The sequence below is a fragment of the Canis lupus genome, chromosome 31 (assembly GCF_048164855.1).
Source record: "Canis lupus baileyi chromosome 31, mCanLup2.hap1, whole genome shotgun sequence".
Lineage (NCBI taxonomy): Eukaryota > Metazoa > Chordata > Mammalia > Carnivora > Canidae > Canis > Canis lupus.
This window is the reverse complement of record NC_132868.1, coordinates 6,190,363-6,210,468: the sequence shown is the minus strand read 5'-3', so window position 1 is coordinate 6,210,468 and position 20,106 is coordinate 6,190,363. Positions and strand designations below refer to the sequence as shown.

The 20,106-nt window shown below is 46.4% G+C and overlaps 1 protein-coding gene and 1 non-coding gene across 14 annotated transcripts in view; one reads left to right on the top strand and one right to left on the bottom strand.

Moving 5' to 3' along the window:
* Positions 1-10,776, bottom strand: part of SEMA5A (semaphorin 5A) — a 475,568-nt gene extending 464,792 nt beyond the window's left edge. For 3 of the 13 annotated variants that reach the window (XM_072807354.1, XM_072807350.1, XM_072807358.1), the window contains exon 1: positions 10,636-10,769. The gene's annotated coding sequence lies outside the window, so the exon portion shown is untranslated. Of the gene's footprint in view, positions 1-9,473; positions 9,613-10,418; positions 10,544-10,635 lie in introns of those variants that run through there. The other 10 variants (XM_072807355.1, XM_072807352.1, XM_072807357.1 and 7 more) reach the window with 6 other exon arrangements.
* Positions 10,777-14,123: 3,347 nt separating this feature from the next.
* On the top strand, positions 14,124-14,192 carry LOC140622516 (small nucleolar RNA SNORD123). Its single transcript, XR_012022272.1, has one exon. It is a non-coding gene; the product is annotated as a small nucleolar RNA SNORD123 (small nucleolar RNA).
* Positions 14,193-20,106: the final 5,914 nt, after the last annotated feature.

The following is a 20,106-nucleotide window of genomic DNA, read 5'->3' as shown; positions in this document are numbered from 1 at the left end:
ACGGAGAGTAAATTTGGCTTCAGGCCTGACTTTGGAGTCTGCTTGGAAAGTGAAGACAGCCAAGAGGCACTGCCTGGGCTTGTAGCTCTGCACAGGGCTCCCCCCTTCCCACACCTCCCCATCTTCACCGCCCAGCCCCATCCTCCGACCACCACACAGTTTACATCCAAGGGTGGCATTTTTAGATATACAAAATTGAAGGAAAACACTTGTTTAAGACACGCATTATAAAAAAAATGAAATAAAATAAAATAAAATAAACTTGGCTGGATAAGTAGAGGGGGAAATACTTTCAACTCCAGTACCTGGGTTTAGGCATCCCCACCTGCTGAGCATCACCTATATGACCAGTGGCCAAGGAAATGGGAGAGATTCAAAGGTGGAGAATGGGAGGGGCTGAGAGCATAGCTCCAAGGCTTCAGATCACTTCTATCTGGACAGTGACCCAGGGAGGGAGGGCTTCCCACTGCCTTGGAGCAAATGCTTCTCCCCCTTAAACCTGATAAGCAGAAAAGCATGCTTTTCCCAACTTGAGAGACCATCAAATGTGAAACAAATGTTGGGATGTGGCTTAACAGCCATCACATTCCTGTGACTCTCATACTGACCTAGATGAGGTCTAGGTTACACAAGCCAATGTGGAACATGACGGGAACAACATGAGAGAACATGAGAGAACCTGTCTATCATCGTCAGGTCACATCAGCAGTAGCCCTGAAACCCTTCAGCAAAGGGTCAGATAGTGGAGACGCCACACAGTATCAGACCCGGGACAAAACCTGGCAAATCCCTCCCACGTGGCAGGGGAGGGGGGCACTGAAACAGAAGGGAAAGGAAAGAGAGTGAGATGGGTCCTATTAGAAATGAGACAGCTAGGCTCAAAACTTTCTGGTGAGGGAGAAACATAATAATTAAAAGGCTGCTGGGTTAGCAGAGAAATTGAAAAAGCCATAGGACAAGTGAGGAGCAGTCCTGTCAGAACAGAGGGAAACCAGAGTCCAGTATTCCCCTTCCCACACTGGGCATCTGAGCACTGGACCCCTGCTCTGAAAATGTGGTCTTTCTTTTATATGTACAGCCCAGAAATCTCAAACGTAAGTAATGAATGTACCTATCTTTACCTCCTAGCTCAGACTTTAAAGGCATTTTCCTTCACTGACAGGTTTGGTGAAGATCCCCCAATCTGAAACTTCAGAGCAATGACAGGATGGAAGGTACCGAGGAGCCAGCAGGGAGGAGGGACAGCACAGCCCCAGGCTATAAAGTGAACATTCCAGGCTCTTCCCTGTGTTCCCAACTGTCCGAATAAAGTTAAGAACCTATACATTTTAGTGTCCAAAATCAATATTTGATGTTAACATTTGGATGCTTTCCAGAAGAGGAAATGGTTTAGAAAAAAGTAAAAAATTCTTCCAAAATAAAGGTCTAATATATTTTCCCCGGCTGAGGACATTGTCTTCGCGTCATTCTCTATGTCACACTCTGTGTTACTTTCATTATGATCACCTCCAACTATCAGATCCAATACAAATCAACGGTAACCCCAAAGGAGGCCTTAAAACAAAGAGAACATCACATCATTACTTATTCCTCATGTTTCAAAATGAAATATCGGTCCTAGCAACATGGAAATTGCTCTAATCATGTAACCAGTCAGTCTGTTTAACAGAATGCCTAACCAGTTATTCTTGAAATCCAGAGAACATTAGCTCATTGAAAATGAAAGAAAATAACCACTAAAAAATACCCACCTAAACAGTATACATTACCGACCAATTAAAACCATCAAAAGTGACATCAAAAATAAAAATGTCAGAAAACAAAAATAAAAAGTTCACCCACCCTTTTGCCCTCTAATAAGCAGCAGGAAATACTAAAGCAATCTCAAAAATAATTCCTTGCCACTCACCAAGGGTGAGTAATAATAAATTAGGATTGGTAATAGAAAAACATGGTCATTTTATAAATATTACTCGTAATTTGTGTCTAGGTCAGGCTGCAAGTTCTCAAGGAGGCAAATTCAGAATGAGCCAGTTAGAAATTACATTGGTATGAGGTCAATAAAGCGATTGCACTAGGATTTGAAACTTTTGTCAATCGCGGTTTCTGCATACAACTACTGGAACCGAAGAAATTAGACGTTGTAAAATGCTTGCCCGAAACATCACAGGGCTGGATACAAATCCTTCGTTACCAAACGGAGAGAGGCTTCTGAGCTCTGAAGGCTGGCGAGTCACAGCAGCTCCAGAAAGCCATGCTGGGGGACTCTGGACCGCCTCAGACAGCCTGCGCCAAAGTAAACACTCCCACAGCAAGTCACCACGTGGAAACCAACTGGTGGGGGGAGAGCAAGGTGCCCACGAGACAGCCAAGGAAGCCCCATGGCAGGAGGCAGAGAGGATTTTCATGCACTCAACAGATGGAAGTCGCAATAAACAAGAGGGAAGAGCTAAAGACACACTTTCACCCAGAGACACAGTCAAAGAGCAAGGAAATTACAGGCAATTCATATGTATCTCTATGCATAACCTAATTTCAGCTTGTGCTTTAACTGCAAAACTTGTCAAAGGAGGATAGAAAGAGCTAGAAGCAATTCTAGGACTCTTCTCCTACTAAAGGCGGGGGGGGGGGGGGGGGGGGTGAAAAACCAGCACACTCTCATTTGAGTGCTCAGGCCGTGGGCATTTAAAAATCTGCATTCTTGGGACGCCTTGGGTGGCTCAGTGGTTAAGCACCCGCCTTTGGCCCAGGGTATGATCCCAGGGTCCTGGGATCGAGTCCCACATCGGGCTCCCTGCATGGAGCCTGTTTCTCCCTCTGCCTGTGTCTCTTTCTTTCTCTCTCTCTCTCTCTCTCATGAATATATAAATAAAATCTTTAAAAATAATAATAATAAAAATCTGCATTCTGCCCCTCGACCGGGCTGTTGGAAGCTGCCTGCCTCAGCAGCTAAAATAAGTACCCTGCTACAGAAATTTACGAGGACACTGAAGCAGGGATCATGGGGCTCCTGGCCCCTGGTGGCTCAGTGGTTAAGCGTCTGCCTCCAGCTCAGGTCATGATCCCAGGGTCCTGGGATGCAGTCCCCATGGACTTCCTACTCAGCAGAGAGTCTGCTTCTGTTTCTCCCTCTGTACCTCCCCTCTTCCCACTCATGCTCTCTTGTGCTCTCTCTCAAATAAGTAAAATCTTAAAAAAAAAAAAAAAAAAAAAGCAGCAGCAGCAGCAGCAGGCATCATGAGGCTTTCCCCAGCCACAGGAAAGCAGCACAGTTTGTCAAGTAGAGCAATACTCTGGGAATTCAGACCCCTGCAGCCCTGACAATACCAGGAGACTCTGTTTCGAAAGATTTCCCCCTGAGCTACACAACACTAGAAAACCAGCAGAAGAGAAGTCTACACAACAAATGACTGGGAACAGAGCTGTACCAAACCAGGTTTGCCGGTTAGTTTCATGGAGGGATTTAATTCAGTTCTACGGTCTCATCTGAAAGCAACCAGGTTTGCTCATTTTCATAAAAGAGATCACCGTTCAGACATACTTCCCAGAAAGAGAGCCTCAACATTCTACGGCCCCAGTACCTGTCTTTGTGAAACTCATGGAAACACAGAATACAATTCCCACTAAACAGCAGGATTTGTTTAGGCCACTGGCAGTTTAAGGCACTCTCGCTATAGAGATTATGTCCCAGATTCCTTTTCTTTAAAATAAAAAAAAACTTCATTGCTGCATAAGTTACATACCATAAAATTTACTCCTTGTAAGTACACAATTCAATAATTTTTAGTTAATGTACAGAGTTGCAGGAGTCTCTCCACAATCCAGTTTTAGAACATTTCCATCATCCCAAAAAGACCCGCCTATCCGCTCTCAGTGCCTCCCAAATCCCCATCTCTGGCCCCAGGCAACCACTAACCTGCATTGTCTTTATAGGCTTGCGTTTTCTAGGCATTTCATACAAATGGAATCACAGGATATGTGGTCTTCTGTGACTGGCTTCTTTCACTAAGCATAATATTTTCAAGTTCACATACTGCAGCATATATCAAGAATTCATCAATTTTATTGCTGAATACTAGTCCACTGTCTGGCTGTACCACGTTTTGTTTATCCACTCATCTGTTTCAGCTTATTAAATCTATAAATCCAACTAAGTGACCAGGCTTATTGGCCTAATCTCAGAAATAAAATCAGAAAGTCTGCCATATTTCTAAAATATTCTAGAATTTCTAAAATCTCTGTAATTGCGTGAAGATATCTAATGAGGATACAACCCGTTTCCTGAAAATTTTGTGTGTGGTGCTACTTTAAATAAGTAAACAATGTCCTTGAATTTCCATTTTTTATGTTTTAATATATGTCTTAAACACATAAAGTGAGGTGTGTGGGTGGCTCAGCTGGCTCAGCAACTGCCTTCAGTTCAGGTCATGATCTCAGGGTCCTGGGATAGAGCCCCATCCCCATGTCAGGCTCCCTGCTCATCGGGGAGTCTGCTTCTCCCACTCCTTCTGCATGCTTGCGCGCGCTCTCTCTCTCTCTCAAATAAATTAAAATTTTTTTAAAAAAAATTCTAAAACACATAAAGTGTTTGGGGCGCCTGGATGGCTCGGTCCATTAAGAATCTGACTCTTGATTTCAGCCCAGGTCATGATCTCAGGGTCGTGAGACTGCCCCCCACGTGGGGCTCTGAGCTCAGCTGGGAGTCCGCTCTCCCTCTGCCCCTGCTTGTGCTCATGCACGTGCTCTCTCAAATAAATAAATAAATCTTAAACACACACACACAAAGTGTTTTTATGATAATTTGCAAGTCAAGCTTCCCCGCCCAGGGTACACATCTCCCCCCAGCTGGGATCATTCGGTGCCCACTGCAGGTCCCAGGCCCAGGGACCCCATCCTGCACTTAGGCAGCCACAATCTGAGAAGCCCTGGCCCCACACTCAGCAGCAGCTAGCCCTGCTCGCTTGGTTCTGTCAATGGGTGCAAATTGGTGGACTTGTCCCTTGAGCTGTCCTCCCAGCCATGACTTAGTTCTAGCAGTGTTTCATATTATCATTCCTGAGGTTCTAGCTTCGTAACCAAACACCCTAACCACTCCTGCAGGGCACTCCTACCACACTTACTCCCTCCACCTCCCCTTTATCTTCTGGAAGAGCCGTGTCTATAAGGACCCAAAGACCTGCTGCAGACGTCGGATTCTGACCCAGACCCAGCACCGAGGCTTGGCCACCTCCAAGTCCGTCCACACAGTCTACCTGCAGACTCCGTGTGGGGGCCTCAACACAACCTCTATCAACAGCCAAGTCAGACGGGGACAGTTTTACCGCTGTCAACTGCTGCTGCCCACGCCACCCCCTCTCCAGCTGCCACTCGGGCCCGGATCCCACGGCAGAGCCGTCTCCAGCATGCAGGCCTGTCCCCGTGGGACCCCCCAGTGCCAGCGAGTGCCCCCTCGGATGTGGATGCCCCCCCCCAAATGCCCTGCCCAGTGAGGCCAGCAGCTCCATGAACCCACTGGTGATTATTCTACCCAGCTTCCCTTGAACTTTCTTAAAGCCAAGTCCACCCACAGCGACGGCACCCGGGAATTTACACGACAGACATCTCAGAAGCAAGTCCTTAGTAGTTCCTGCTGCACAGCAGCGGACATTACCGATGGCTCAGCCACGAGATCTGCTGGACAGAGGAGGCGTAACGTGCAGTGATCGTCTTTGCTTTACGCCACCAGTTACAACGTGGTCGCCTCTAAACTCTGTAAAGTTTCATGGCAGATCGGAATCTTGGTCCCACGACGGCAATCCCAGACCCCAGTCGTGATTCTAGAATCCATTCGGTCGCAGGATGTCCAACTGCCGACGTTCCTGGCATCCGATGCCTTCCTTTGGCGGAAGGCGAGAGCGGTGCAGGCAGCCGGCAGCTGCATCCCTGGCGGCTGGCTGCGAACAGCTTCGGATGCCCTCTCCCAGATGCGCCACATCTCCAGCTTTGTTACAGAAAGGGAAGCTCTTTGTGTGGAATTTTATCTGGAGTCAGTCTGTGAGGAACACATTTCTTCCAGGAAGTTGAAGCCAAGCGCTAGCCGTTTTATGATTTTGCAGACAACTCAACAGAAACCGCTTAGCAGAATTCTTATTACTTTTTTTTGACTCTGCTTTTCTTTGCATAGGCACATCATAAATCGTTGTCAAATGTTGGGTGAATCTGAACTGATTGAAAGAGGCTCTATTTCCTGTGAACAATCTGTCCTTGCTCAGTCCTGATTGTCACTTGCCTTGAACTTATTTAATTTCACATCTCAGCAAATACAGCATTATTCTCCAGTAGAGCTGGCTTCTCAAACCATCACTCTCCTGGTTATTTATCATACATATCTGTAATTGAATTACCTATTGCAGTAATGTGATCTACTCACAAATGTACATAAAAATGCAACATAAAATAAAATTGTTCCAACATATACTTCCTCATCATCTTACATGAACCACAGGATGGCCAATTCCAGAGACACAGTGACAAATAAGGAATGAAAGATGGGAAGATAAGGGATTAGTGGGTTCATGGCCTTCCAGAAATAAAAGATATTCAGCCCTAGAAAAATGTATTCTCTTTCAGAATACAATGTTTTTCAATATTAATCAGGAAACCAGTTCTAGCACATTGGGGGAAAAAAAAGAGCCAAGAATGGAATGATTTTATTTTTCCCAAATGCAACAGTACTATGCCAATAAATTTTAAAACTCAGAAAAAGAGAAATAAAGTATGTCCATCTTTGCTCTTGTCAGACAACCATTAATCTTGGACAGAAAAAAAGAAGGAAAAGAAAAAGAAAACAGCAATTCTTTTGAAAAAAATTCTGTTTTCTTGAGTGCACTGTTGGGTTGACCCTACTGTAAATGCCATGCCCCAGGTGAAATGCAACTTGTCTTTGAAGTTGCCTGGCTTCAAAACACTCTGAAATTCAGAGGGAGGTTTCATTAGCTCTACAAGCTTTAGACAGCATAGATTAATTGTGCTATTATCAGTACATTATAATAAATTACTTATACACTATATTCTCTTGGATCAAATTTTCATCTGCTTTACTCTGTTTGACTTAAATTCTGAATCAAAACAAGTTTTGGGTAAGCTCACTGAAAGTGAAAAGTTTATCCATGTACATTCCAGTCCACTTTAGTTTTTTTCTTCTTGTCTTGCTATTAGAAATAGATTTTATATATCCAGCTAACAAATTCATCAAAGAAATAAATGATCTATTTATCAAGCATACAAAAAGCTGCTTCTTCAAAGTGCTTCCCAATGAGCTACTCCTCACCTGTTGAATTTATCATTACGATGTTACCAATTTGGGCAGGGATTAGAGACAGCAGATTGCCCCCTATCTACAGCAGATCATTTCTACAAGGCAGCAAGGCAAAGTGACAAACACCAGTAATTCTCAACAAAACTTCTGCATCTCAGTTTTAAAGGGTTGCTGGAAACATATGTGAAAATGTCTGTGTTGTCAACAACAGTACAAAAAGATAATACAAACAACTACAAGCACTTATATATATCTTAGTACTCAAGAAAATAGTTCACTTTCACTGTATAAATTTGCAAACGGATGCAGGCGGACAGAAATGTACAAGGTTCCACACCGCACACTTTGCACTTGGGTGTAACTCAATTTGTTAGACACTGTAATTTACATTTTAAAAATTATTTAACATTAAACATAAAAATCTGTCACCTTGGTGTTATAATTATACCCTAAGCAATTTGTCTGAGTAACTATAGCAACAATTTCAGAAGCATTTGCAAATACAACTTTGGTATAATTTTAGAATCAAGAATTATGGAGGATTTACTGCAGGATGTAGGGCTACTTTTCTCAAACACTTGTCCATATACTGCTACAGAACTGGATTCCTTGACTCAGGAATTACCTAATTAGTTTGTTCTATCTTGCAAACTATATGATTTGCAAGGCAAACCTTCTTGTAGGGATTCTTTTCTTATCTTAGTGATTTCTAGAGTTCATAATTACTTGTTTATACAGTGGAATGCCTTTATAACTTTGGCTGGACATTTACCAAAGTTCTGTTTCTCCCTCCCTGACTTTCCTTTATTTTTATCAGAAACAAAGCCTCCATTTCAATGATTCTGTAACCAAAAAGAAAGACATTTGGAATCATTCAAAATAATCATCAAATTAGTAAAGGCTACGCAGTGAAGGTTCAGTTAAGCGGCTCTAACACCAGGAGCATTCAACATAGTCCCAAGGAGCTGGCATAGAACACAAAGCAAAGTTTTTGCGGTTTTAACATTTGTCCCTGAATTAAGAGTCCAAAGGGCCTCTCAAGCAAAATTTCTTACTGCAAAGCCATGGATTGGGCTTCAGAAGGTTTGTGAACCCTCTAGAGCTTAAGCAAAAGCTTATGCTAATGTGCGTATATTTATTATAGCCACATAGCCAACAACTTTTAACAGTCACTGTACTGTATGTTTCCGTTTCATTCTGTCCAGAAACAGTCAAGAAATAATTTTAAAAGGGAAGCAGCAGTGAAGAATGCAGGTTTATTTTTACCGAATCCTGAACATCTCAAAAACTTCTTTTGGACAGAGACAAGCTTTACCACCCAGGAGACCAAAGTCTTTGCTCTCAGCAGGGATCTTGCAGCTGTTTGCCATTAAAACAACCAAATAAGTTAGCACAATTCGCAAAAGGCATAAAATGATTAGCATCATCCGTCTTCTCCCTATTAAGGCAAGTACGCATAGATAGGCTAAACACACGTAAAAGCAGGTACCAGTTCATCACCCCTGGGGGTCCAGGAGCGGGCAAATAACTACGTGACCTTGCAACACCACGGATGAGCTGCTATTTTGTGGCAAAGTTTTAACAAGAAAGAAATTCAAGGGAAAAGAAATCTGTGTTTCAAGTAGCTCAAACAATTATATCATGGACTGCTTTTTCTTTTAAAACAAAAATGAAAAATGGTTGGGATAAAAAAAAATGTTTCCTTTGGTATAAATACAGGCATAGACAAGAAAAATGTATTTAAGTCATACACAATTTAAGGTATTATCCCCCAAAACTGAAATTGTGAACTGGTCACCCAAAGTACTGCATGATAAACATTACACCTTCTTCAATAATAAAATCAGCACAACTGGCAATTACTTTGGCAATCCTAATTAGATGTGACAATCTTCTCTAGTAAAGACTGTTCTTGTTTTTCTGTGTCTACTTAACAAAGACTAACAGTAAAATTACTAACGTGTCTGCTCTTTCCAAACTTGGCCAATATGACGGAGCTCTTCTGGATACGCTGTGACACACGATTGTTTTTCCTAAAAACAAGGTGCAACAACCATTTGTAACTCCTGGCATTTTAACTAACGGGCTCCCGAGGAGCAGAACCTTGTCAGTATTAAACATAACTCACATTATTATTGCTGCTGTTACTGCTTTTCATTTTTGAGAAAATACTCACAAGGAGGAAGACAGCTGCACAGACAGGAGGAGTTTGCAGGGATACGTTGGTCTCTGGAAGAAACCTTGCGTTCGGCAACCACCTCTCGTGTCCTTCCCTTGGCAACGCTGAGAGCTGCCCCTGGTTCACGGATCCGCTGCCCCACCCCCACCCTTCTGAAATCACGGCCGGATCCGCGGGGTCCGGGTCCGGGTCCGGGACCCCCACCCACCCACCCACCCAGGACTCCGGGACTCCAGGACCCGGCACCGCTCAGCAGCCTCTCCGCCGCTTCCAGCGCTCGCTCGCAGCGCCCCCTGCCGGCGATCCCCGGGCCGCCGCGGGCGCAGGAAAGTTCAATCCCAACTCTGAGCCGCCGCATCCAGGTACAAAGCAAGGAAAGGGCGAGGAGGTGCGCGCGCTTCCCGCCAAAGCCCCGGGAATCCGGCTCGGCCTGCGGTAAGCCGGGCACCGGCGCCGCGGGAAGCGAGCCCGCTCCACTCCTTGGCGGCGGTCTCCCCGCACATCTCGAGAGCGCCAGGTCCCTCCGGGGACCAAATGCACCTCCGGCCCCGAAGCCCCGATCCAGGGGGTGCGAAACCGTGCAGCGGAAAGCGACTCGCCCGGCCGCAGCCCGTCAGGCGGCCCGAGCACCGCATCCCCAGCATCCCCAGCCTCACTCGCCCTCCACCAAAGCGCTCGGCGGACTTGAGCCCAAGTCCCTCTGCCTCCCGGGTTCTCGCGCGCGCCGCAACACCCCCGTGTAACTCGAACACGAAAACCCGCCCCAGCCGGTGGGGCGGCGAAGCCCAAGCCGCGGGGACCCCCGCGCACCGCTCGCGACCGAGCTCCTGGACGCGCGCCGGGTGCGCGCACAAAGCCCCCTGCGCCCCTTCCCGAGGCGTGTGGCGGGGGTCCCGCCTCGCCCACCACCAGGTCGCCCACCCCGTCGCTTCTGCTCCTTACCTCAGCACGCGCCGACCTCGGCCACGACGGGGCACAAACTTCCAGCCCGCGCGCTAGCTCAGCCGTGGCGCCCGCACGGACGGCAGTCCTGTCCCCGCCCAGCGCCTGCGGGTCGACCCTGCCTGCGATCCCCACGACCCACCCGCCGCCCACTGCCGCCCCGGGTCGCGGTCGGGGCTGCGGCCGCGGCCACGGGGACCGGGCGGGGGTCGCTCACCGGGGGCGAGGCGCGCTCCTCGTGCCAGTCATCCAGCGCCGGGGGCTCCGGGGCGGCGCTGTGGGCCCTCGTCAGCGCCCGCGAGGGAAGTCGAGGCAGCGGCCGCCGCCGCCCCCGGCCCCTTCCCCGGGGCCGCCCACCGCTCGCGGCGCTCCGGGCTGGGGACGTCGCTGTGCGCGCGGGGCGCACCGTCCCCGGGCGCGCGGCCGGGCCGGGGGTGAGCAGGGTCGCGCCCGGCGGGGGCGACCGACGAGGAAAGGCAAAGTTGGGTGCCGGAGCCAGCCCCGCAGCGGAGCCTCGGGTAGGAGCGGGGAGCCCCCGGGAAGGGCCACGCGGGCCGGGCCGCCCCTGCGCAGGGCAGGCGGAGGCGGAGAGCGGGCACCGGGCACGGCCGCGGCCGGCAGGGGGCTGCGGAGCCCACCCGCGGCGGGAGGACAGCGCGCGGGAGCGGGCGCAGCGAGAGCAGCCGCCGCCGGCGCCGCCTTCCCGGCGAGTAGAGCCGAGCGCGGAGCGCGGAGCGCGGGCGGGGAGCGCGGGCGGGGAGCGCGGGGCCGCTTCGCCCCGCCCCGGCCCGGCCCGGCCCGCCCTCGCCCCGCCCCCGCCCCGCCCCCGCCCCGCCCCTCGGCCGCGCCTCCTCCCCTCCTGCCTGCCCGGGTGAAACCCGAGCGCCCCACCCGGCGCCTGACCTCCCGGGGCCCCGCCCCCGACCCTGCCCTTCCCGGCCCGGGACCCCCTCCGCGCCCGGGGGCCCCTCTGCGCCCCAGGAGCCCCACGGCTCCTTCCCTCGCGCGCGCGCGCCCGAGCGTTACTTTCGGTGACTCCCTCTCCCCGGCCCTCAGACCGTCGGTGGCTCCCGGGCCCCCGCCTCCGGCCGCTCCGACGTGGCTGTCGGGGAGGGGGAGGGGGCGGGGGAGGGCGCGCTATAAAGGCCGCAGGCTGCGCGGGCCGAGCCCCGAGACGTGGCGCGCCCACCCTGCCGGCCTCTCGTCCAGGTACGTGCGCGTCCCCCGGCCGAATCTGGCCTCGGGGTGGGGGTGGGGGTGGGGGTGGGGGTGGGGGTGGGCCGGGGCCGCCGGGGCCGTCCGGACGCCGAGTGTGAGATTTGGTTTGCTTTGTGTGACCTCGCCTTGCTGCTCTGAGCTGGAAACTCCTAAAAGACCGAGAGAGTTGCTCCGGGTTCTTGGAGGAGCTATTTGAGGGTGCACCTCCCGGCCAGTTCGGCTGGATCTCAGTGGAATGAAGTTAGAGAAATGAACAAATCCGACCAACCAAGGGAGGCGAGTCAGGGGGTCCCCAAAGAGCCACGCTGAGCCTTAAGAAAGGAACCCTCCAACGGACAAAGTCAACTTGTCCAATTCTGGACTAAATGTAACTTGTTGCACTTTTGCGCGGATCCTTCGGCCTCAGGGAGCAAGTATTAAAGTGTAAAGATTCATCACTGGAAAGCATAGTACCCTTTAAGGCGCCTAGACTTGGATACTTTGTTGCAAAGCTTCCGCGTGGAACCCTGAAGGGCCCCGCCTGACCCTTTCCCTCTGGGTAGGGGTGGGGAACGGTATCTTTGGGCCCTTTTTTCCTCGATCTCGGCCTCAGGCCGCGGCTGTAGTTTCCCTTGAGTAAGGAAACGCCTGAACGCGCCCCCCAGCGCTGTCCTCCCTTACCGCAGTGACACATTTGGGCCTTTGGCCCACATTCGCAAAATCGCTCCCGAGTCTGGTTCTTGGGATTTGTCCCACCGAGGAGGCCCCAGTGTGCCTTAACTGTGCCATCGAGCTCATCTATAAAACAAAAAACAGGTCACTGGCTGGAAGGCATCATGGCTCACACAGTAGCCACGCAGATCCAAGAGGAGGACCATAGAAATACAAAGTGACCTTGATTTGTCTTTATAGTCTTTATAGAATATTTCCAAATGAAATATTCTTATATAAAAGAACTAAAGAGAAGCAGTTCTGAAGGTTTGCATGGAAGGAAGCCCAGCCCCAAACGTCCAGTTTCTCTCTCTCTTTAGTGATGGAGCTACTGTGGGTACTCTAGGCCTCATTGGGGTTTCCTGTAAGATATCCAGAGGAAATGTCAGTGTCCTACGGCCTTTTTGTAGAAGCGTTCTCCCCTGGCTTGTGCTGGGGACCTCAGCCTGGTGCAGGGCAGCTGCTTGGCTCCTCGAGCCATGGTGAAAAGCTTAACACTTCTCTCCTGTGCCTGGCACTAGCTCCTTCCTGACGTTCCCATTGATTCTTCTGCCTACGTGGCACAACCGCCTAGGAGCATTCCCTGGGAGGAGGAGGCAGCCAAGATCTGGACGCTGTGCTCCTGGGGGGGGGAGGAAGGGGAGGGAGGACACTGCCTTACACTTGACCTTGCAGGGTGGGCAGACCTGTAGGGCCCCTCGCCATCAGGAAAAAGGGGGACAGAAATTAGGACCCAAATGTGTTTAGCTAATTCTTGTCATTGCCCCTCCATAGGACAGGTAAAGGCCTGTGTGCTTAAAAAGAACAAAAAAAAAAAAAAAATTCATGGCACATAGAGACTTAAGCGTTGGGAAGAAAATAGCTTTCTACACCATAACCCAGGAGGGATCATAACATAATGTTTAATATGTAACTTTATGTGTATGGGGGAGTGTCAATTTTACTGCAATTTACAGGCTATAAGGAAGCATGGTTAAAATATATATATTTCATGATGATGAATTACAAACTAATAATGAGAATGAGATGAGGGGAGGAGAAACCAAATAATAATTGAGAGTGCATCCTTAGTTTAAAGAGAAATAAACCCAAACTGAGGGCATAATTTCACCTTGTGATCTGGGGAAAGCTCCTTTACTTTCCTGAGCTACTGTTTTCCTCTGGAGCTTGAACCAACCTGCTGGCAAGTGTGTCCTCTCAGCATGAAGGAGGTAGGAGGCAAGGCGGACCCTCGCCATGGCCCAGCACAGAAGTAGGCTCTTTACAAATAAAATTAGTTTAAAGAATCCACAGATGTTGGGACGCCTGGGTGGCAGTGGTTGGGCGCCTGCCTTCTTGGGCGCCTGCCTTCGTCGTGATCGGGTCTGCATAGGGCTCCCTGTGGGGAGCCTGCTTCTCCCTCTGCCTGTGCCTCTGCCTCTCTCTCTCTCTCTTTCTCTGTCTCTCATGAATAAATAAATCTTTAAAAAAAAATCCACAGATGTTTCCTTTTTCAAAATGAAATTTCTGGGTTTTTTTTTTTTCCTTGAGAAACTATTCCTCACTGAAGGACTTCCTCCTACTTTGGGCTGCTTCTCATCCCTGTAAAACTAGAAGTGATACTACATCTGAAACTAAGTATGTACTGCATGTTGGTTCATTGAATTTAAATGAGAAAAAAAAAAACTAGAGGTGATAATTTCAAACCCAAACTGTTTGGTTCTCTTCTTTTCGAGATAAAACTACAGCTCTCCCTGAACAGTTTCTGATGAGCTGTGCACATAATGTAAACAAAATGAGAAACCCAGCCAAACACATGGTGAAAATGATGAACCCTGGGGCGCTGATCACGTGACTTGAAAAACGCCATCCATTTCCTGATTCACCTTAATGTATGTGTGGAGGTAGGAGGGATCTCTTATGTCACTGAGATAAGTAACCAGTTTTGTGTCCTCTGTACCTCCCTCCCTTCTGATTGAATTCCAGCCACGCCGCTCTTGACACCTCCATCTCAGCGTAGCAGAGCCCAGAAGGGGCTGAAAGAGCCCAGAACACGACCTGGAAGAGTGAAGAGGCCGCTGTAGGTCAGGCGCGCCCTTAGAGGGAAACCTGGATATTTGTGATCTTTAATGACGGGACAAGAGTGTATTAACATCATGAAAACCCTCAGTCCAGAAATCTTAGCCTCCAGGCATTTACATCTTAACCGGATTTTCCTACAGATGAGCCAGGGGACACATCACAATCATGAGCCACAAGTATTCTTTTACTTGGCTTTTCCTTCTTTTAGATCCATGGCATTTGACAATTAATACAAGTGCTAGATCAGGACGCCTGAGGGGCTCAGCGGTTGAGCACCTGCCTTCAGCTCAGAGTATGATCCTGGGGTTCTGGGACTGAGTCCCACATCAGGCTCCCCACAGGGATTCTGCTTCTCCCTCTGTCTATGTCTCTGCCTCTCTCTCTGTGTCTTTTATGAATAAATAAATAAAATATTTTTTAAAATACAAAATAAAAATAAATAAAACTGCTAGATCATCTGAACAACCCCATCAGTTTTGTTTTTAAGCAGCCAAATGTTGGTAAAAAGATGTGCCATTTTATGCCTCACTACCATCGCCTAGGCTGCTGCTTTTTGTTCATGTGTTCTAAGTATTGGAAGACCCTTGAATAGGGCTACAGAGGATGCTAACCTAAGTTTTGACAAAGAATCACTAAGTAGGGAGAGTATCAGGGAGCCTTCAGCCCTGACTCAAGTCCCTTGAGCTTTACCAGAAGCTCTTTCAGGTTTTACCCAAGAAAGGCTCACGCCGCCCCCTTTACTATAGCTGCTCACTCCCCTGGCAGGGGTAAGCAGGCCAGTGGGGGATCTCTAGGCGGCCCAGCGGTTTAGCGCCACCTTCTACCCAGGGTGTGATCCTGGAGTCCCGGATCGACTCCCACATCAGGCTCCCTGTATGGAGCCTGCTTCTCCCTCTGCCTGTGTCTCTGCCTCTCCCTCTCTCTCTCTCTCTCTCATGAATAAGTAAATAAAATCTTTAAAAATAAATAAATAAAACAGCAGCCTGGGAGCACCTGGGTTGCTCAGTTAAGCATCTGCCTTTGGTTCAGATCATGATCCCGGGATCCTGGGATCTAGCCCTGCATTGGGCTCCCTGCTCAAGCAAGAGTCTGCTTGTCCCCCTCCCTCCTCCTCCTCCTCCTCCTGCTTCTTGTCTCTTGCTCATTTTCTCTCTCAAATAAAGCCTTAAAAAAAAAAAAAAAAAAAAGATACACCTCATGGCCACATTCAGGGGAGCAGCCTTTTTAAAGCCTACCCATTAGGAGCCACAGCCAAAACAAGGATACAACAGCCAGAGCATGCATTCAACTAGAAGTGCTCATCTATTTTTTACTTAGAAAAGTTTACTAACCTTCCAGTAAGGGCCTATTAACAAAAGACATTGCATTTTACTTTAGCTGTGTATCCAGAAGACCCAAGTATTCTAGAAATCTGGAAGTATTTTTGCCTTTTCTTATAGTTAAATTTCTAGCAACCCAATTTCTACCCAAAAACAAAGAAAAAAAAAGAAAGTAAAAAAAAAAAAAAACTCTGCTCAAAACACCTCAGTCATCTTTTTTATTAGTATGGAGAGAGGAAAAATGCTAGGTTTAAAAGACTTTTGGAATACCTAGAGGAAATGCAGATGGTTTGTGGCATGGAAATAAACATCCGTATGGTTTTCTAAGTGTCATTTTCTGACATTGGGGCTCGAGTATATCTTGAGTGTCTATAAGCAAACAATGGCTATACTTTAATCAGTGTCCTCTGTATTCCTCTGTCTTTGGAAATAGAGCTTTGGGGGAAAATAAGTCACTTTGGAAACATATTTTCAAAAACAATGTTAGTCCAGCATAGATTTAGAAATAAAACACAAATTAGTCACCTTTATTTATTCCATCATTTCCCCGGGAGATTAACTCCTAATGATCTTGACTTCAATGAAAAGAGTATCTACTAAGTTAATTTAAACCAATAGGCAAAGTGTCTCCTGAAGTACATCAGTGGGAAGACGAGCTGTCAAAGGTCCTGTCTCCCATCCACCAAAACTCATTTCAGACTCTTCCTTTCATTCCAGTGCTGCCGCCTTAATTCAGAATGTCAGCTTCTCTCACTCCAAATCCCAGCAGCTCGTACTGACTGGTCTCCCTGCCACTCCCAGTCCGAAGCAAACACTGCAGTGATCATCCCCAAATAGTCATCCCCATCGTCCTTCATAACACTGACCTCCTGATTTTATTTGAATTGCACTCTGCCTAGCTTAAAAAAAAAAAAAAATTCTTGAAGCTAGGTGAGACCACAGAACCTAGCTGTGACAAATAAGATGAAAGTTGGTGCAGTTCCAAGAAAGGCTGCACAGAAGGGCCCAATAACTAGCAGCATGGTCTTTCTTGCCCTTCCGTCTTCTGATTCCTGCCTGGAACTTGATTATGGTAGTTGAAGTTCCAGGTGTCATTGAAAAGGTGGCATTTGAGCTGGCATTTAAAGGATGATTATCAACAAACAAAATGGGAAGGGGTCCTTCAGGAGAAAAGAGTGAGGGGCAGCCCCCGTGGCGCAGCGGTTTAGCGCCACCTGCAGCCCAGGGCATGATCCTGGAGATCCTGGATCAAGTCCCACGTCAGGCTCTCTGTATGATGCCTGCTTCTCCCTCTGCCTGTGTCTCTGCCTCTCTCTCTGTCTCTATGAATAAATAAATAAAATCTTTAAAAGAAGAAAAAAAAAGGAGAAAAGAGTGACATCCAGGGAAGAGTGGAAATACCAACTTTAGAATTTAACTCAAACACACTTGTTAAAATGCCAGGGATAGTAATAGTAATTGCAGAAGAAGAGCAACAGGTACAATCTTATTAAACGTTAGATAAGAAAAAAGATGAAATAAAGACAATTTGATCTATCATGTAATAGAAAAGACAGAAATGGAAAGAAAAAAATAGAGAAGAACTAGTAGAAATCAGTAACCATATAAAATTGCATTGTAGCAGAAAGCAGAGTAATACAATGGGGAATAAAAAACATCGGACAAATTATCGGTCAAAATAAAGCTAGTTTACAAACACTAATCAGAAAAACAGATTCTAAGGCGAAAATCTTTTTCAGTAAAAATATTCACCATTGAAAAAATTCAGTTCATTAAGATATATAAATGTGTATGCAACTAACAAAAGAGTTTCAAAATAAGAAAGGTAAAAATCTACAGAATGATTAGGAAAATGAACAAATCCACAATCATCAATGAAGCACATTCCTGTCACTAATTGATAAATCCCTGGGAGGGAAAGATAATATGAATTTAGACAGCCTAAGAGAGCAATTAGCAAGATTATTCTAATGGAAATATTAAATGTTCAAGCAAGACTTACAAAAATTAAGCAAGTCTGGGGTCACAAAGCAAGCCTCGGTGAATTTTGAATAAGCATCATACAATTAGGTTACAAATTAATAATTTAAAAATTAATTGAGAAAACTTTACATCTGCCTGTCATAAGCCACATTTCCAATAGCATGTGTGACAAAGAAGTTGTAATGGTAATCAGGAAAATTTATATGCTGTGTGAAAACTTAAGTAATGAACCTAAAGTAGTATTTACAGAGAAATTAAGCCTTGAGTACTTAGGAAAGTAGGACTTAAATTAGCAAGCTCAATGGCCAGCTCAAAAGTCAGGAGCAAAGTAAGGGTAATCACATAGTATCACATATTAATGAAATAAACTATGAAGTTACAATAGAATCAACAATACCAAAGCTATTTTAAAAAATAAAAGATTGATAAAGTAAACAAACATCTGACAGGCTATATAATTCACTCAGAAAATTTAGCCTAGGAAACTAAAGAAATGAAAATCTAGATACATTTGTGACCATTAAAGAAACTGAGTCAGTAAATACTTACCAAGTGATGGTTTGCCAGAAAGATTTTACCAAATATTCAAGGCACAATTAATCCCTATTTTATAAGTTATTCCAGTGAATATAAAAATTATAGGCCAAAGTCATCAAACTTCAAAGATGCTTTATCATTGGAAAATATACTAATACAAATCACCTCATCAGCAGAATTAAGAAAAACCATATGATTATTTCAATAGCTATTTAATATACTTTGATAAAATTCAATGTGTACTTATCATCTAAAAAAAACATTTTAGGGCGCCTCGGTAGCTCAGGCCATTAAGCATAAGCTTCTGCCTTCTGCTCAGGTCATGATCCTGGGGTCCTGGGATGGAGCCCCCCCATAGAGCTCCCTGCTCAACAGGGAGTCTACTTCTCCCTCTCCCTCTGCTGCTCCCCCTGCTTGTGCTCTCTCGCTCTCTCTCTGTCAAATAAAGTAGCAAAATCTTTTAAAAATTAAAAACAAACTTCTTGGCTATTATACTAGTAATAGAAGGGAGTTTACCCAATTTGATAGACTATCTTCCAAAAACAAAATCCACTAAAAATTTGACATTTAATCATAAAAAGTTGGAGACATTCAGTTGAAAGAGATCAAGACAAGCAAGCATACATCCACCCTTCCATTCAAAACCGAAACAATGGTCGAAAGGAAGAAACAAACTGAGCCCCAAGCAATGGAATTGTCTCCAGCAAAGCCACTTAAAAGTATTCCAGATAGGGGGGTCTGGGTGGCACAGTGGGTTAAGCGCCTGACTCTTGGTTTCAGCTCAGATCCTGATCTCAGAGTCTCAGAGTCCTAGAATGGAGCCCTGCATCCATCTGGTTCCATGCTCACTAGGGAGTCTTCTTAAGATTGTCTGCCTCTCCCTCTCTCTCTGCCCTTCCCCCACTTGGAAACACATGCTCTCGCTCGCTCTCTCTCTCTCTCTCAAATAAATAAAACCCTTTAAAAAAATCTACAGAGGGATGCCTGCGTGGCTCAGTGGTTGAGCATCTGCCCTCGACTCAGGGCATGATCCCAGAGTCCTGGGATTGAGTCCCACATTGGGCTCCCTACATGGAGCCTGCTTCTCCTCTGCCTGTGTCTCTGCCTCTCATGTGTGTTTCTCATGAAAAAATAAAATATTTTAATAAAAAAAATCTACAGATAAATAATTAGAACAGAAAGTTTGCAAGTTTCCTATGTAGAATCTCAGTATATAAATCAGTTCTGTTCCCATAAATCTGCAGCAAATACGTTTAGAAAAAATAACATTAACAACAACAACAAAAATTGATAGATTACCTAAGGAATTTTGGCAAAAGGTATGTTGGTTCTCTGTGGAAAACGTATAAAACTAAAGTTAAAGATTCCAATGAATTTTTTTAAGACTTTATTTATTCATGAGAGACAGACAGAGAGAGAGAGAGAGGCAGAGATACAGGCAGAGGGAGAAGCAGGCTCCCCACAAGGAGCCCAATATGACTCAATCCCAAGACCCCAGGATCATGACCTGAGCTGAAGGCAGACACTCAACCACTGGCCACCCAGGCGCCCCATGAATTTCAAAATAAATTGATGATATCCCACATTTATGTGCAGAGTGATTCAGTAGGTAACATCCTGAATATGAACTATTCAGAAATATCCACATTTCCCAAATTCATCCTTTCTCACAATGGAGATCCAATCAAAATCTCAAGTGGCTAGATGGAATTTAAGTAGATCCTAAAAGTTATAAGCAAAGCAAGAGCGAATGTGTAAGAGTGATTAAAGAATTTCTGCAGAAAATGAACAGGGTAGGTTGGAGTCCTCATTGTTCTTAAAGCCATAGAGATTAAGGCATTGAGATATTGGCACAGAGTGAACAATGTAACAGAGGGCCC